At 47.2% G+C, this 14,840-nt stretch overlaps 1 protein-coding gene across 2 annotated transcripts in view; it reads left to right on the top strand.

The window, feature by feature from the left end:
• ITGA9 (integrin subunit alpha 9) overlaps positions 1-14,840 on the top strand; it is a 354,422-nt gene that overhangs the window by 218,569 nt on the left and 121,013 nt on the right. The gene's annotated exons all lie outside the window — the stretch shown is intronic.

Genomic DNA, 14,840 nt, shown 5'->3' with positions numbered 1-14,840 from the left:
CAACCGTAGGAGGCAGGAGGAATGAGTGGACTCAGATAGACCGTCTTCTACCTGGTAGTTGTCTGACTGTGGGCAGCTGTTCCAATGGGAAGTTTTGCAGCTTTTCAAAGTGTTCACAGATTTGAACTGCAGCGCCTTGATGTCTGTGTAAAAATGGAGCCAGAATCCCTTTCCAAGGGAAACCTTGGCCCTGCCCACAGGTGAGCGTTTGGTGTGCCTTCAGGCGGCGGGCAGCCTCTGTCCAGGCACAGGTCCTGCTAGGCTCAGTTGTTTGGACAGGACTGTGCCAACCCTGCCCGGCTTAGGGGGCAGCTGGGGCATATGGAGACATCCTGAAAGGTGCTTCAAGAACGTCCCAAGAGGTCATCTCAGACTCCCTGATGCTCCGTAGCTTCTGAAGCTCCAGGGTAGGGGAGGCCACAGAGGCACTGAATGCAAGAAGGGCATGCTTTCCAGCCACTTCTACACCCCCAAAATTGTCCCTGATTTAAGCCCAGTCCAGAGGGAGCCAAGAATCTTCAGGGTTCTGTTACCTGGCTGTGCACTGAATCTCTTTTACAGAATGTCATGTGCTGTGATGGGTCTTCTTGTGGGGCGTAGGAGGGTGGATGGGGGGAGAGGGGTTCACTCAGGGACCAGACCTGTGGAACTCACCTTTATGGTAACTAAGAGGATGTGGCTGGTGACTGGGTCATCACATTGAATGTATTCCTGTCACTCAGGACCCATGGGAGAACTTCCTCTCTGTCTCAGAATTAGGAATAACTTTGCTTTTCCAGAGCATTTTGGCTTGTTCATATCTGTGGACACAGTCATCCTTATAACGAACTAAGCTTCATTGTCTCTGTTGTCTGCTAGGAAGCTCAGAGCTTGCCCCACTCTGTTAGTACATAGGACTTGGTGGTATAATTTATAAACTAAGTAGCCTCCTGCATCTTGCTTTACTTCCCTTCACCATGTTTTTCTTTTTGGCTTGGAGACTGTATAATATTCTATCATAGGATATAGTATGGATTGCCTATGAATTCCTACTATTGGATACTTAGATTATTTCCAATTTTATTCTCTTTTAAATAATATTATGATGAATATCTTCTACAGAGATTAGTATGAGCAAATGGTTATATCCTTAATCTTATAATTATTTGGGGAATGGGAGGTAGCATTTATTGACCATGTGTTACACACCACGGATTTTACATACATTTTCCCATTCCCTCCTTACTGCATGTGATCCAGGTGCACCTGATTTATTGGAGGAATGTTCTCAGGAGAAAAGAAGTGAGGGAAGCAGGTTGGGGCAGAAAGGGCTGAGTAAGGGTGTAAAATCCAGCCTTGGTCTGGGTTGTGGGGTGGAAAGAGGTGGGGGAATGTCCTAGAGCATAAATCACTCAGCAGAATTGTCCCCCCTTGAAGTGGAAGGGGAGCACCATTTCCACCCTGTCATCATCATTGACCACTGGGGGCGGTGGTGAGTAGCCTCCCCAACATCCTGGACGAGGGGACTCTGGTCAGTCAAGGACGATGCACCTGAGAAGGACACAGATGTGTCACTGGCTACTGTAACTGATTATGGAGCCAATGAGAGCACATTTTTATCTCTTTGGCATTGAGTCCCAGCAACCTTTAAAACCTTTGGCACAGGGGACACTAGGTTTCAATTTGGCAGAAAGTTGACAGGGTATCAGGGGCCCTTCAGGATGTGGTGGGCATTAGTCCAGTAAAGGTGGCAGGGCACAGAGACATTATATCATGCAGCTGCTGCAGAGGCAGGACTGGCTAGAAAAGCAGATGGGTGAGATGGCCCTCAGTGTAGCAGGAGAAGGAATAATAGAGAAAAAAATTCCCTTCCTGTGACTACAACCACAACTGCAAAGTTAAGCAACTGGGGAATATAAATGGCATCACTCAGCTCAGAGCAAGATTTTAATGGCACGCAGGTGGGTAATGAGGGAGACAGGAGAGGGCCCACCCACCATGATCCACCTACCAGAACCAACATGGGCCCTACAAAAAGGTTCTAGCACATTAAGTAAGAAAAGTATACCTCCACATACAGAGGGAAAGCATACCTTTTAAAAGACTATTAATAGAAAACAAAAGTAAATTTTACTGAACATCTGCTTTTGTTTTTAGTAAAATTCAAGAAAAAAATGAACCCAGCAAATGATCAGATAGTAGAACAACAGACTGAGAAGAAAAGGGAATGGGCTGAGAGAAGCAAAAATAAAGGTTTTGAGTGGGATAAGGAAATATTATAATGAAACCAAGAAGACAATGAGAGAATCAAAATATGTGTTATGGGGACTTCCCTGGCGGTCCAGTGGTTAAGACTCCATGCTTCCACTGCAGGGGGCCTGGGTTAGATCCCTGGTTGGGGAACTAAGATCTTGCATGCCACACAGCATGGCCAAAAAGAAAAAAAATATGTGTTATGATCAGGAAAGAGCAGAATTGGCAGTACGGGAAGTTGATTCATTGTTGCAGAGGGTATATTTGAGGAGGTCTCTGATAATTCAGAGAAAAGTACAGAGCAGTGGAGAAGGATGGCAGTGAAGACTAGGTATGGAAGGTGGAGGCTGGAGAATCAGCAAATAGAAACAGTTCCAGAATCACTGGAATAGAAGACATGAGTAGATAGCAAAGAAGGATCTCCATTTTCTTGGATGGGTGCTGCAGACATTAGGCAAAAGTGTTAAGAACAGTTTAATGTTTACACATAGCCTCATGACATTTCTAATTTTACAGGTATAAAAATGATACTACTCGTACCTAACAGAAAACAAAGAAAGCCATTTTCTACAGATTTCTGTAACATTAATAGCAATAATTAGAAATTATTGTTCCATGGTGAAATAAGAATTCTATACCCAACCAACTTGCCCTCCATGGTAAAGGCAAAATAAAGATATCCTTGAATATATAAGAATTTGTAAAGTCTACTAACTCTCCTGTTTTGGATTCCCTGCAGAGCAGACCTAGACACACTGATGGTGGTGTAGGTAGTTTAGAGAGTGGTCTCCGGGGGTGGGGGTGGGGCATGGTGTGGGAGTGGTGAGTTTTGATGGGAAGGGACGAGAGACCAGAGAGTGTACACGGAGGGGCAGGTGGTGCTGTGGGCAGTTCGGGCTCCATCCTGCTGCAGACCCTCTGAGAGACAGAGCCTAGAACACCCCTCAGACTCACTGCTCTGCAGGGTAAGGAAGCTGCTGGAGGGTTTATCCACCAACTCCTGCTGCTCATCCATGGAGAATCACTCCAAAGGCATTAACTGTCCAGCCTTTGCAGCCTTCCCTGGCTCTGGGCCACACTTCCTGGGGCCAGGAAACAACTCAGGCAGAGAGATGGGGCAGCTTTGGGCCTGGAAGGGGACTGGCCTCAAGTGACCAGCCCTCCGGGCGTTTCCAGGGAACATGAGCAAGGCACTGGCAGCATCTGCCACAAAAGTCATGAAAACTTGAATAGCCGTGAAACTCTTCCTGAGAAACAGTTACTTACAGATACAGCGTATTGTTGAATAAAAAGTGTATTAAAGCCAAATAAAAAAAGTAAGCAAAAACAATTTTTACAAATATTGAAAATATTAAGCAAATGTAAAAAAATTATTACCTCAGTAAATACATAATTTTATAGATTAATAAAAATAAGCCTATAATCTGTTTTACCATAAAAATTTGAGAAGAAACTTAATCTTGTCACTCCTCCTGCTTCACATTCTTCAGGATGGAGCTCAGGCTCCTCAGCTGTTCATGAGAGGCCCTTCCCGGCCTGGTCCTTCCTGCCTCCCTTCCTCCCTGGCCTCGTTGTTCACCATCCCCCACATACATGCTTGAATCCATTCATACTTTATTACTGAAGCTGCCTTTACCCAGGAATACCCCAGCCCCAGTTTGTTTATGAACTGCTCCAACCTCACATCTCAGCTCAGGGGTCACCCATGCAGGCCCCTCGCCTGGCTGCACAGGTGATGTGGGTAGATGGATAGTTGGGTGGAAGGGTGGCTGACTAGCTGTCCCCCTTGTCCAGAGTCACAAAGCAACTCAGGGCCCAGGCCCTGACTACAAGGTCTCCAATCTTCTCTGTCATCACACAATTAGTGATATATCAGTTTCTGAGACTGAACAAAAAAATATCCCTTGAGATGGATTTTTCTATCTCGTGCGAGGCTTCTTTCATGAATTTGTTCTTCCTTTAAGGGAAGACTGCTTATAAGAATGTGGGCTGCACAGGGATGACTTTTCTCTCACCTACATAAAGCTAAAAGAGAGAATAAGAATGGAGAAAACATGGTTTGGAATACCACTGCATCATACAACTTTAGGGTCACGTTCACCTTGGGCTCTATGTGAGCGACACCTCAGAGTACAGTTCCACAGAATACAACATGAATGGTGCCCTCTGGAGTCATACAGCTATGTGGCACTGGAATCAAGATAAAAGTTGAGTTGTCATTTCTTGCCTTGGTGCTACTTGGCACAAAGGGACTTAGCTCTTCTTGCATCCGTGGAACAGGAATGGAGTTGTTTGGACAGCAGTGATTAAGTATCCGCTAAGTGCCAGGGACTGTACCAGCTGCTAGGAGACACAAGGAGGAATAAGCGCTGGTCCTAGCTCCCAGGGAGCTCAGAGCCTAATAGGGTGAAAGACATATCAGGCAGCATTTAAAGTACAAGATGCCAACTGCTCTACAGAGGTGGGAGAAGTTGCTTTGAAGCACAGAGATGAAAAGGTGAAGCAAGTCGCTACTGTGACAGCTAGTCTTGGGTTGGACAAAATCCCTAGACAAATGCTAGGGGTAGACGGATGGGCCTCTGAAGAGTTGGCGTCAGCCGGTGCCAACATTGCAGACCTGGGGTCGGTGGGTGGGGTGCGTGAATTTATTTGGGAGGTGAAGTCCAGAGCTGGGCTGGAGTAAGGGTGAGACGGCAGAGGAGAGCAAAGGAGGAGGGACAAAAGGAATCCAGCGAGATGGAAAGAGGTTGCCCATGAGGGACAAAGGACCAGTACCATTCCTAGTGGCAGGGTGATGTCAGGACATTTTAGGAATGCTGATACCTGCTATTCTGTGCTGAAGTAGCTTGTCAGGTAGGACTCCTGCACTCATGAATAACTCACATGAGCGAGAGAAACTCAAAAAAAGAGGCTGGATTCATGAGTACATCTTTATGATATTGACTGCCATGCACACGTGGAAACAGACATGGACACGGACATTGTAAGCTTCAAGCAGGTGCAGGAGAGCTCCCAGCTGACTTTTGGGTACAAAGGGGATGCAGCAGTTTGCCTTGGAGTTAGGGAAGCCCACGCTGGGAAAGAAGAGAGAGGAAGGGCAGGCTCCTGACCTAGTCTCTTCTCCACAGCGTGCACTCTTGATTTGGGTCTCCCAGATGCTGACCTTGAAACAAGGAATTGAGGTCAATTCATTTATTTGAGAGGTGCAGGAAACACTGGTAAGGAAGTGAAGTGATACAGGCAGGTGAAGGCAGCTAATGAAGAGGGTGCTTTTACACCAGCTACCACAGTGGGTGATGGGGCTTCATCCTGCAGGGCAACTCAGGAAACAGGACAGAACACAAGCTTCAGGGGTGAGGGAGCTGGGGATTTACACCCCCTCCCAAAGAGTCAGTGGTTGAGGCCTTCTCTGGGTGTTCATTCGCCAGTACTAATGTCTAATAATGCGCATGGCCAGAGCCATCTACATGGTTCTGGAACAATGTTCTCAGGCACAGAGATGCAGACCCTGGCAGCTGGAAGTGGGCTGGAGCAGCCTGAAAGGTGCAAGCCATCTGAGCAGGGCTCACCAGCACCTCCACCCTGAGCACCTCACTTTCTAGGCTTCCAGAAGTTGTAAGTTGGCCTCATAGCACTTCACTGGGGTTCTGAAGGCGCACACCTCACAGTCTACAGGAGTGGGGCAAGGCAGGTGTTGTAAATGGGTGAAGGGGGCTGGGTGTGGGACAGTAGGAAGCAGTGGAGACTGTGGAAAAATGGAGAATTCCAGCCTATTGCACAGAAGGCAGCCCACGCCCAGCAGCGGTCACCTGTTGCCAGGTGGGAGTGAGGGCCAGTTTGCCAGACTTCCTATTTTTCAACAAAAGCCAGAAATCCACATTTTTATGTGAAATCTCATGGTGTTGGCAGCTAATTAAAATATTCTCTGAACATTTTATGGGCCAAACAAAACATGTCCGCTTGACTGCATACAGCCTGTAGGCCACCAGTCGTGACCTCCCGCTTTGCTGTTTTCCACATGTTCTAGTCCTGTTGTCTTGCCTGCCTGTTTGGCACATGGACCTGGATTTCTGGTAGAACCTAGTTTGTCTGCAGCCTTGATGGCACTTCAGGTCTACCCCTGGGCAGCAGATCAGCTAGCCAGAGACTGGAGTGTGAGTGTGTATTGAGGGGAAGGAGGGAATTGGAGAGGGTCAACCCAAATGTGGTGTTCATGACATTTTTTTTAACTTTTTTTTTTTTTTTAATTTTTGGCCGTGCTGCACGGCATGTGGGATCTTAGTTCCCTGACCAGGGATCGAACCCATGCCCCTGCATCAGAAGCATGGAGTCTGGACCGCCACTGGACCGCCAGGGAAGTCCCTTACCTTGTTTTTTTTAATTGAAGTATAGTTAATTTACAATGTTGTGTTAGTTTCAGGTGTACAGCAAAGTGATTCAGTTACACATACATATATCTATGCTTTTTTGGATTCTTTAACCATATAGGTTATTATAAGATATTGAATATAGTTCCCTGTACTATACAGTAGGTCCTTGTTTATCTGTTTTATTTTATTTTATTTATTTTATTTTATTTTATTTTTTTAACATCTTTATTGGAGTATAATTGCTTTACAATGGTGTGTTAGTTTCTGCTTTATAACAAAGTGAATCAGCTATACATATACATATATCCCCATATCTCTTCCCTCTTTATCTATTTTACATATAGTAACATGTATATGTTAATCCCAAGCTCCTCATTTATCTCTCCTCTCTCCCCCCCGCTGTCCCCTTTGGTAACCATAAGTTTGTTTTCTATGACTGTGAGTCTGTTTCTGTTTTGTAAATAACATTTTTGTAGATTCCACATATGAGTGATATCATTGGGTATTTGTCTTTCTCTGACTTCACTTAATATGATAATCTGGAGGAGGGAGACAGGTGAGGAGGATGAGTGATCATGAATCAAGTGGGGAGAACATAGACCCTCCACTGTGATGCGTTTGATCGCATTCGGAGCACTTTCTGTTCGTAAGAAGTGTAGTTACTGCTCATCACCCACTGGTTGTAAGTCACTGGATTCGACTGATGAGTTGTTGCATCACCTCCTAGTTTTCTGGAGGAGCTGCAATAGAGGAACGGGCCTGTGTCCGTTTATTTCCTCCATGACAGGGTCTAACATGGGAGGTGTGACAATAATGTAGAAAGATGCTGGAAGGGAAGCCCAGTCTTGCTTTTTCTGAGGAGTGAGTGCTTTGAGTTCTGAATTAAACTCAGCTTCGGGGGGGAAAAGCTGCAGGGCAGCTTCCGCAGCTTTCAGTGGCTTATTCTTTACGACAAGACACATAGAGGGCTAACAAGCTTGTTTCTCTTGTAAAGTGATTCTTCCAGCTACATCTACATTTACCCCAGAAAGGGCAACCCCTTCTAAAGTTCAAGGCAAACCATTCAAGGTGGCGCCAGGCCATAAGACTGATCCAGTTTCTAACCCAGGTAGATCAGGAAAGATTAGACCCTGCCATGTTTGTATACCTTTATGTTTGTGAGAGTGCCCTGGCCTGTTCTCAAGACAAAAGGTTCCACACAGAAGCTGCATCCGTACACAGGGACAAAATGAAATGTATTAAGTGGAGCTGGGCAGCCCAGCATCGTGCTTTGGAAGGGTTTGTGGGCGGAAGTGCGTGCACCTCATCATTCAGCGTGTAAACAGATTTCATACAGCCTTCCTGCACCCTGCCACTGCCCCCATTCATGGCAGGAACTGATTTTCATTGTGTTCTGTTTTCTCCGGTGTCTCTTGTCAAGTTAATAGTAGCCCCGAGTAAAATGCAACCCTTAGATGTTTATAGTCATCTTGGCCAGGCCATTAAGATGATGCATGAACTTGCTGCTTGCCCTTGTAAGAGAGCCCTGAGGGTGGATATTGATACTCAGAAAATAATAAGTCTTTTCCGCCCCTTTCCTGTTTTTAATCCAGTGCCCCAAGCCCCCTGGTGCTTTACCTTGAACTTCCTGCTTAATGCCAGGCAGAAAGACCTCACCTGGATCCAAGGCCATTTGAAGCTCTTAACACAGAGCACATTCTCACTCCAATGGTCTTCCCCATCCCGCTTGTCAGAGGCAAATCCCATGTTCCCTAGAGCCCCTCGAGTTTCTGACTTATTTCTGCCAGCCCTGACCTTCCTCCTGGAGAGGAGGAGCGTGGGTGGTGGGGAGCAGGGACCAGGCCAGGTTTGCAGGTCCTCACCTGGGTTACCTGTGGCCATCGCGCTAGCATTTTTCTGACCCCATCAGAGCTGTCCTAACCCAGAGTGAAGCTGTGCCTGGGAGGAAGGCTGGGCCCTTTCTGTGACAGCCAGCAGCGAGGAAGTGGGGGAGAAACCCAGACACCCATTTCAAATCACACCGTGGCCTCAGTGTTCCACGGCGGGGTTCAGTTTTCACGTATGTGAAAAGCAGCATTTGTGTATTCACTGCGTTGGGAAGGAAAGCTACGTTTTGCTTGAGAAATGTCAACAGAGCTGTAGCTACGGCAAGGATTTTTCACGGAAGAAGTTTTCCAGAGCTGCAGGACTTGGGCAGATATGTGCGGGGGGAGTTTAGAAAACACGTGTTAAACCTCTGTATTTCTTTTCCTAATGAACTGCACAACAGCAATTTAATAATTTCCTCTTTTAAGAGGAAAGGGGGAGTCTTGGATTTTAAATCTTTTTTATAAAGCAGCACAGCACCTCTTAAAAAGAAAGCCATGAAATTCATCTGCTAAGTCCAACAAAAGAAAACTAAAAAAATCAAGAAGAATTAGGTGTTTCAGGCTGGGTTTCCTGAAGCAGATCCCGAGGTGAGGATTCGTGTCAAGTGGTTTATGAGGGATGTGCTCCCCAGGGAGCTCCACGTGGGGAGTGGGGGGAGCAGGGCAGGAAAGGGTGCGTCTCAGGAGAAGTCCTGAAGAGGGTGGCCTCGCCTGAGCTCTGAAATGGGGGCCACACCTCAGCACTGCCACTTCTCAAGGCCAGGAACCTGGGCTTTGGTTCTCCCGCGAGCACTGGTCATTGGTTAAGGGCCAGTTACGGAGGAAATGAAGTCCCAGGCACTTCCCACTCTCTGGGGGTGAGGTGTGGATGGAGCAGCTCCAGAAGCCAGAGGGCAGGCCTCAGAAAACCCACAGGTGCTGGCTCGTGAAAGCAAATGCGCACTGAAGCCAGAGGGTGGACACATCAAGGGGACCCAGGGGATGGCGTGGACCACTAAAAGCACTTGCTACAGCAGGATTACCATCAATGGGTGCTCTTTGTGATCTGAAAGTATATTACAAGCATATGGACAAAGATCTTTGAGCTCATGAGGTGTTTTCGTGATGTTCTCAATGTCAGTTGCACACAGGATATTTCTGCCAGCTCCTGAATCAGGGAATCAGCAACTGTGGAGGCCCTTGGAATTTAAGAGAGAACATGAATGCACAGCTGTGGTCCACTGCAGTCCAGTGTTCCAGAACTGTCATTTCATCACTTTGAGGCCAGCCTTACAAGGAACATCCCTGCTCCCTGATGGCCACTGGCATCATTCTTCCCCAGGCACCTGAGAATAACTAGCCAGCCTGTCCTGTTCTCCTAAGCAAGTAGATTAAGCGGCTGATTTTAAAAACCAGTTAGAAATGTGTTTGGCTGCATGTAAGTGATCCTAATGAGATTTTGATTTTTCCTTTGTAATAATAAGTCTCAAAGTGGACTGGTAAGGACTGGTAAGTAACTGTACGATGCCATCAGAAACCCGGTTCCTCTGTCTTTCCACTTAGCCTTGCTTCTTGGTGTCCACTTCCAACACTGCAACTGTATTCCAGGCAATAAGAAGAAGAAAGATAACAGGCCTGCTCCCTTTTAAAGAGCTTTCCTGAAGCTCCACTCAGCATTTTCCATGTACATCTCATTGCAGAACCATGTCACATGGCCACCCCAGCCACAAGGGAGGCTGGGAGATGAGTTTTGCTGGCTGGACACACTGCCACCCCAAACACAGCCAGGTTCTGTTTACGGGGAGGAAGAGAAGAGTGGCATTGGGATGCATCGGCAGAGTCAGCCACAGCAGGAACCTGGGAGCGGTCGTTTGCAAGTGTCTCTGAGATACAAAGCAGAAAGGGAGAAGGAGGGGTCCCTGGTGGCACAGTGGTTAAGAATCTGCCTGCCAATGCAGAGGACACGGGTTCAATCCCTGGTCTGAGAAGATCCCACATGCCGCGGAGCAACTAAGCCCGTGCGCCACAACTACTGAGCCTGCGCGCCTAGAGCCCGTGCTCCGCAACAAGAGAAGCCACCGCAACAAGAAGCCTGGGCACCGCGACAAAGAGTAGCCCCCACTTGCCACAACTAGAGAAAGCCCACACGCAGCAACGAAGACCCAATGCAGCCAAAACTAAATAAATTGATTAATTTTTTAAAAAAAGAAGAAGAAAGAGGGAAGGGCAGGGAATGAATCACAGCCAAACAGGCAAGTGACCGGCACAATTACTGTCTTATTTTCCTTCTGCCAAAGTTTTTTCAAGCTCTGCATTACTGCATTTAGGATTTTTTTTGCAGTCGCCCTCAAGAATACCTTTTGGGGAGATCTAGTTTGGCCATAGTCAGGTGCAGCAGAGCCCCTGGTGAGAACCAGCAGGTGATGTGACCCAGTTCTGTCTAATAAGCAGTGCCCAAGGGGACTACTCCTATAGTAGACGTTGGATCCTGATAAAGTATAAGATAATTTCTATCTGTCCACCTTATCTATCATCACTGATACCTGCATTTCTTATTTTCACAAGATGAAGCCATTCCAATCAAGATGTCACTGTATTTGGATTCAGGGCCTCCAACAGAGGTGCTCCTGCTCTACATCCAGGCCAATCTGTGCAAGAAAGGTCAAGGTCCAGTACCCCTGTCCTTCTGACTGTTTAGTATATATATTTCCAGCCCCTTCTTTACTGTTCTATTTATCTGTTTCCGTGCTGTGTCTAGTTTGGCATCTTCCTTCTTAAAATGTAAAACTCAGGCCTGCACTGTTATCCAGTGTGCCCAGCATAGAGTTATTATTGCCCCAGGTCTAAAAATGATATTTCTGTTAACGTGGCAGCCACAGCACACTTGTATTTATTTGTGATGCCTTTATTCTAATTTTTTCTGGTCTTTTTATGCTGTTTGGAAGTTGTGTCATTTATAGCCTTGCTACTCAAAAGACAGTCATGGACCAGCAGCACAGCCTCACCTAGGAGCCTGTTAGACATGCAGCATCTCCACCCTGACTACCCCGATCTGCTGACCAGTATCTCCATTTTAACAAGATCCTTAGGTATTTGCCTGCATAGCAAAATTTGAGGGAGGTCTGAGCTCCTGACTTTAGGTCATCTAACTTGGTAACTTACCAAGACATTGATGAGGACCCTAAATGCACTTGGAACAGAGGCCTGGTGGTGCTCTGGTTGTGATGCCCTCTGGGCAGACATGGAGCCGCTCACGGAGTGCCTGGGGAGGGAAGGAGGAGGCTTTTATGAAGCATCCTTCAAGCACGGGGCTGGGGGCTTTATCTCATTGAACCCTCACCACATCCCTGTGTGATGGGGGCTCTTGTTCCCAATGTATAGATGAGGGAATCGAGACTCCCAAGGTTAAGGGAACACAATCATTTTATGTTCAAGACTCATAAAGGTTAATGAGACTGAGGTCACACAACCAGTAAGTGGCTGAGCTGGTGCTAACATCACCTTTTGGCCCAGCTTTCCTTGTCTGAGCCGCCGGGAAATCTCTCAGATGCTTTCCTGAAAATCTGGTTGGCCGACTGGGGAAATCAGCCTCTGTCTCCGTGGCTAGAGGTGATGCTGCTTCTCTCTAGTGCTAAATTTTAAATGGCAGCCATTCCACCATGCAGGAAGCAACGAGGTGAGCTCTTCCGTAAAGGAACGTTTGCTGGAGAAAACAGAGAAATTCACGAACAGGGAGGGGTCCTGAGGCCTCTAGAGGAAGGTCTCAGGACAGTGTGCGGGGGGCGGGGGGGGGGGGGGTGGTCCCCTTCCTAGAGGTGACAGGGTCACTGAGCTGTGAGCACAGCTGCCACACACTAAGACTGAGATAAAGAGAATGTGTGTACAACTAGAGAAAAGGGGAAGGTTCCCTGAGCCAGAGAGTAGACTGTGCTTGAGACTGGCTGTGTGACTAACAGGTGACATGCAGACAAGCATCACCTCCACCTGGCCGAATCCAGGGCTCATTTCTCCGTTCTTTTTTTTTTTTTTTTTTTCTGGATCCATCAGCAACTATTAGTATAGTTAATTACTTCATTTTTGGGGTTTCATTTTTAGTCTTTAATAGCATTTTTCCCCTTGAGATACAATTTACATAGATTAAAATACATACATCTTAAGTGTGCAGATCAATAATTTTTTGCATATATCTGTATCCATCTAGCCATCACCCACATCATGAGTGAGAACATTTCTATCAGGAGAGAAGGATGTCCAAAGTGGGATCCTAATCCCCCCAGACCAGTTCCATTTGCAGGAAACAGCAACTCCATTCTTCCTGGCTCCCTCTTTCTCTCTCACCCCTCAGCTGTCCCACCATGGCCTGCTGGCTGGACCTGCAGAGTCCATCCCTAAGGCAACCACTTTTTGCCGTCATCATTGCTTCCATCCTGGCCCAGGTCACCATCTTCTTTGCCTATTATTGGCTGCAGTGGCTTCCTTCCTAATTAGACTCCCTGCTTCCACCCTTGCTCTGTTACACTCCTTTGCATACAACCCTCCGATGGCTTCCCATCTCATTGTAAAGCTTCGTTCCGTTCAGTACCCATAAGGCTCCATAAGACCCAACCCAATTGCTGCTTCTGTGAACATATCCACCCCTCTCCTCCTTGCCCTCTCCACTGTAGCCGCAATGGCCTCCTTGCTGTTCCTTTCAACACACCAAGCTTGTTCCTGCCTCAAGGCCTTTGCGCTGACTCTTCTTCAGATGTGCATATGGCCCACTCCCTCACTTCCTGCTTGCCTCCGATCAGATGGCACCTGACTAGAAATATCCTACTGTTCCAGACATCCTCATCTCATCCCTGTACCCTAATTTTCTTCATCAAACCTGTCATCTGACATACTGATTGTTGCTAATTGTCTTGAATGACTTTTTAGTCACTGATTCATCCCTGACACCTACAATGCCTGGGATGTAGTCGGATCTTAAATATTGTTGAATGAACAAATGTATGGATGGTGGATGTATATATAGATAAATGAAGGATATTTCTGTCTTTCTACCTACTTTATGACTACTGTGTCAGTTCCATTAGGTTTTACATTGCACTAGTAGTTTTTAAGTATTAAATGCTCTTTTTAAACAACTAATAGTTTGGAGAGAGATGCTAATTTCTTATCTCCCTGGAAAGGGAAACCACCAAGAATCAGAGAAATGGAGAAATGCTACCCCGCCCCCCCCCCCCCATAGTGATAGAGTCTTGCTGTGTAAGATCAGGCCTTTGGTGCTAAAACTCATCACTGAGGGGCAGCTTTGTGTCTGTGCCTTTTGGAGGTGACAGGCGACAGACCAAGGCCATGCCTGCAGGTTTTCCAGCACACCCTCCTCATTTGAAGCCAGCAGCTGTTTTCCAGCAGAGCAGTCCTTTGTCCAAGTGGGTTTCTGCAATGGCCCCAGGTTTGCAGGCCTATGGTAGGGCTGAGAATGTGAGCTACAGTCCCCACGAGCTTGAAAAGCATCTGTGCTATGGGTTCTTTACAAGAACCAAAAGTGACACGCATGTCTTGGTTAGGTTTCCCCAGAAGTAAACCCTGAGAGAAGAATTCAAACGCAAGTAGTTTGTTTGGGAGGTGAAGGTAGGGGAATGGGAAAGTGAGAGAGAAGAAAGAAAGCAGCTGAAAACGGTCAGGTTATGAAGCCAAGTACTACTGTTGGACAACTGGGTTCCTCCCACTGGGGAACTCGGGGTCCATAGAACAAGCATCTCAGAGTGATGCTACCCAAGCGGTGATGGGGCCGGGGCTTTACCCACCACCTCTCAACAGTCACTGGTTGAGGGCTGCTCCTGGGGGCATTAATACCCTGACACTTCTGGCCTGCCTTGCAAAGGGGACAGAGGAGCTTTGTCACTAGAGAAAGCTCTCTGGTGAAAAAATGCAGATGCCGGCAGCTGGAGAGACAGGGTGGGGATGTGGACCAAGAGGGTCAGCTGTGACACCTCCACCCCCTCCCTCGTGTCAACCTCACAGGCGAGGATGGGCTCCCTCATCACACCACACTCAATCACCGGCCACAGTTCTTTCTTTTTCACTCGCTTCTTTCTGCTCCTCACTGAGATAGAGTGAAGGATACGGAACAGCAGTCCACAGGCTGTAGGATTGAAGGAGATTAGAGTAGATACAGCTTTCAAACCACACAGGCCGTCTGGGAGCTTTGGCCTCAGTGAGGCCGCCTCTGCTCTCAGGGAGCTCCCAAAGACTATGGAACAGGTCATGTCCCCTCATGTGTGCACATGGACCCCCAGAGGCATGGCTCAGGGCCCAGGTGGGATTCTGGGGGGTGAATGGATGAGTTATTTGGTGCTCAAGGGGCCTGTTTTTAGCAAAGACAGACAACATGCATGAGGGGGCT

The sequence above is a fragment of the Eschrichtius robustus genome, chromosome 12 (genome assembly GCF_028021215.1).
Source record: "Eschrichtius robustus isolate mEscRob2 chromosome 12, mEscRob2.pri, whole genome shotgun sequence".
NCBI classification, from domain to species: Eukaryota; Metazoa; Chordata; class Mammalia; order Artiodactyla; family Eschrichtiidae; genus Eschrichtius; species Eschrichtius robustus.
Note: the sequence above shows the minus strand (reverse complement) of the source record. Positions and strands in the feature narration are given on the sequence as shown.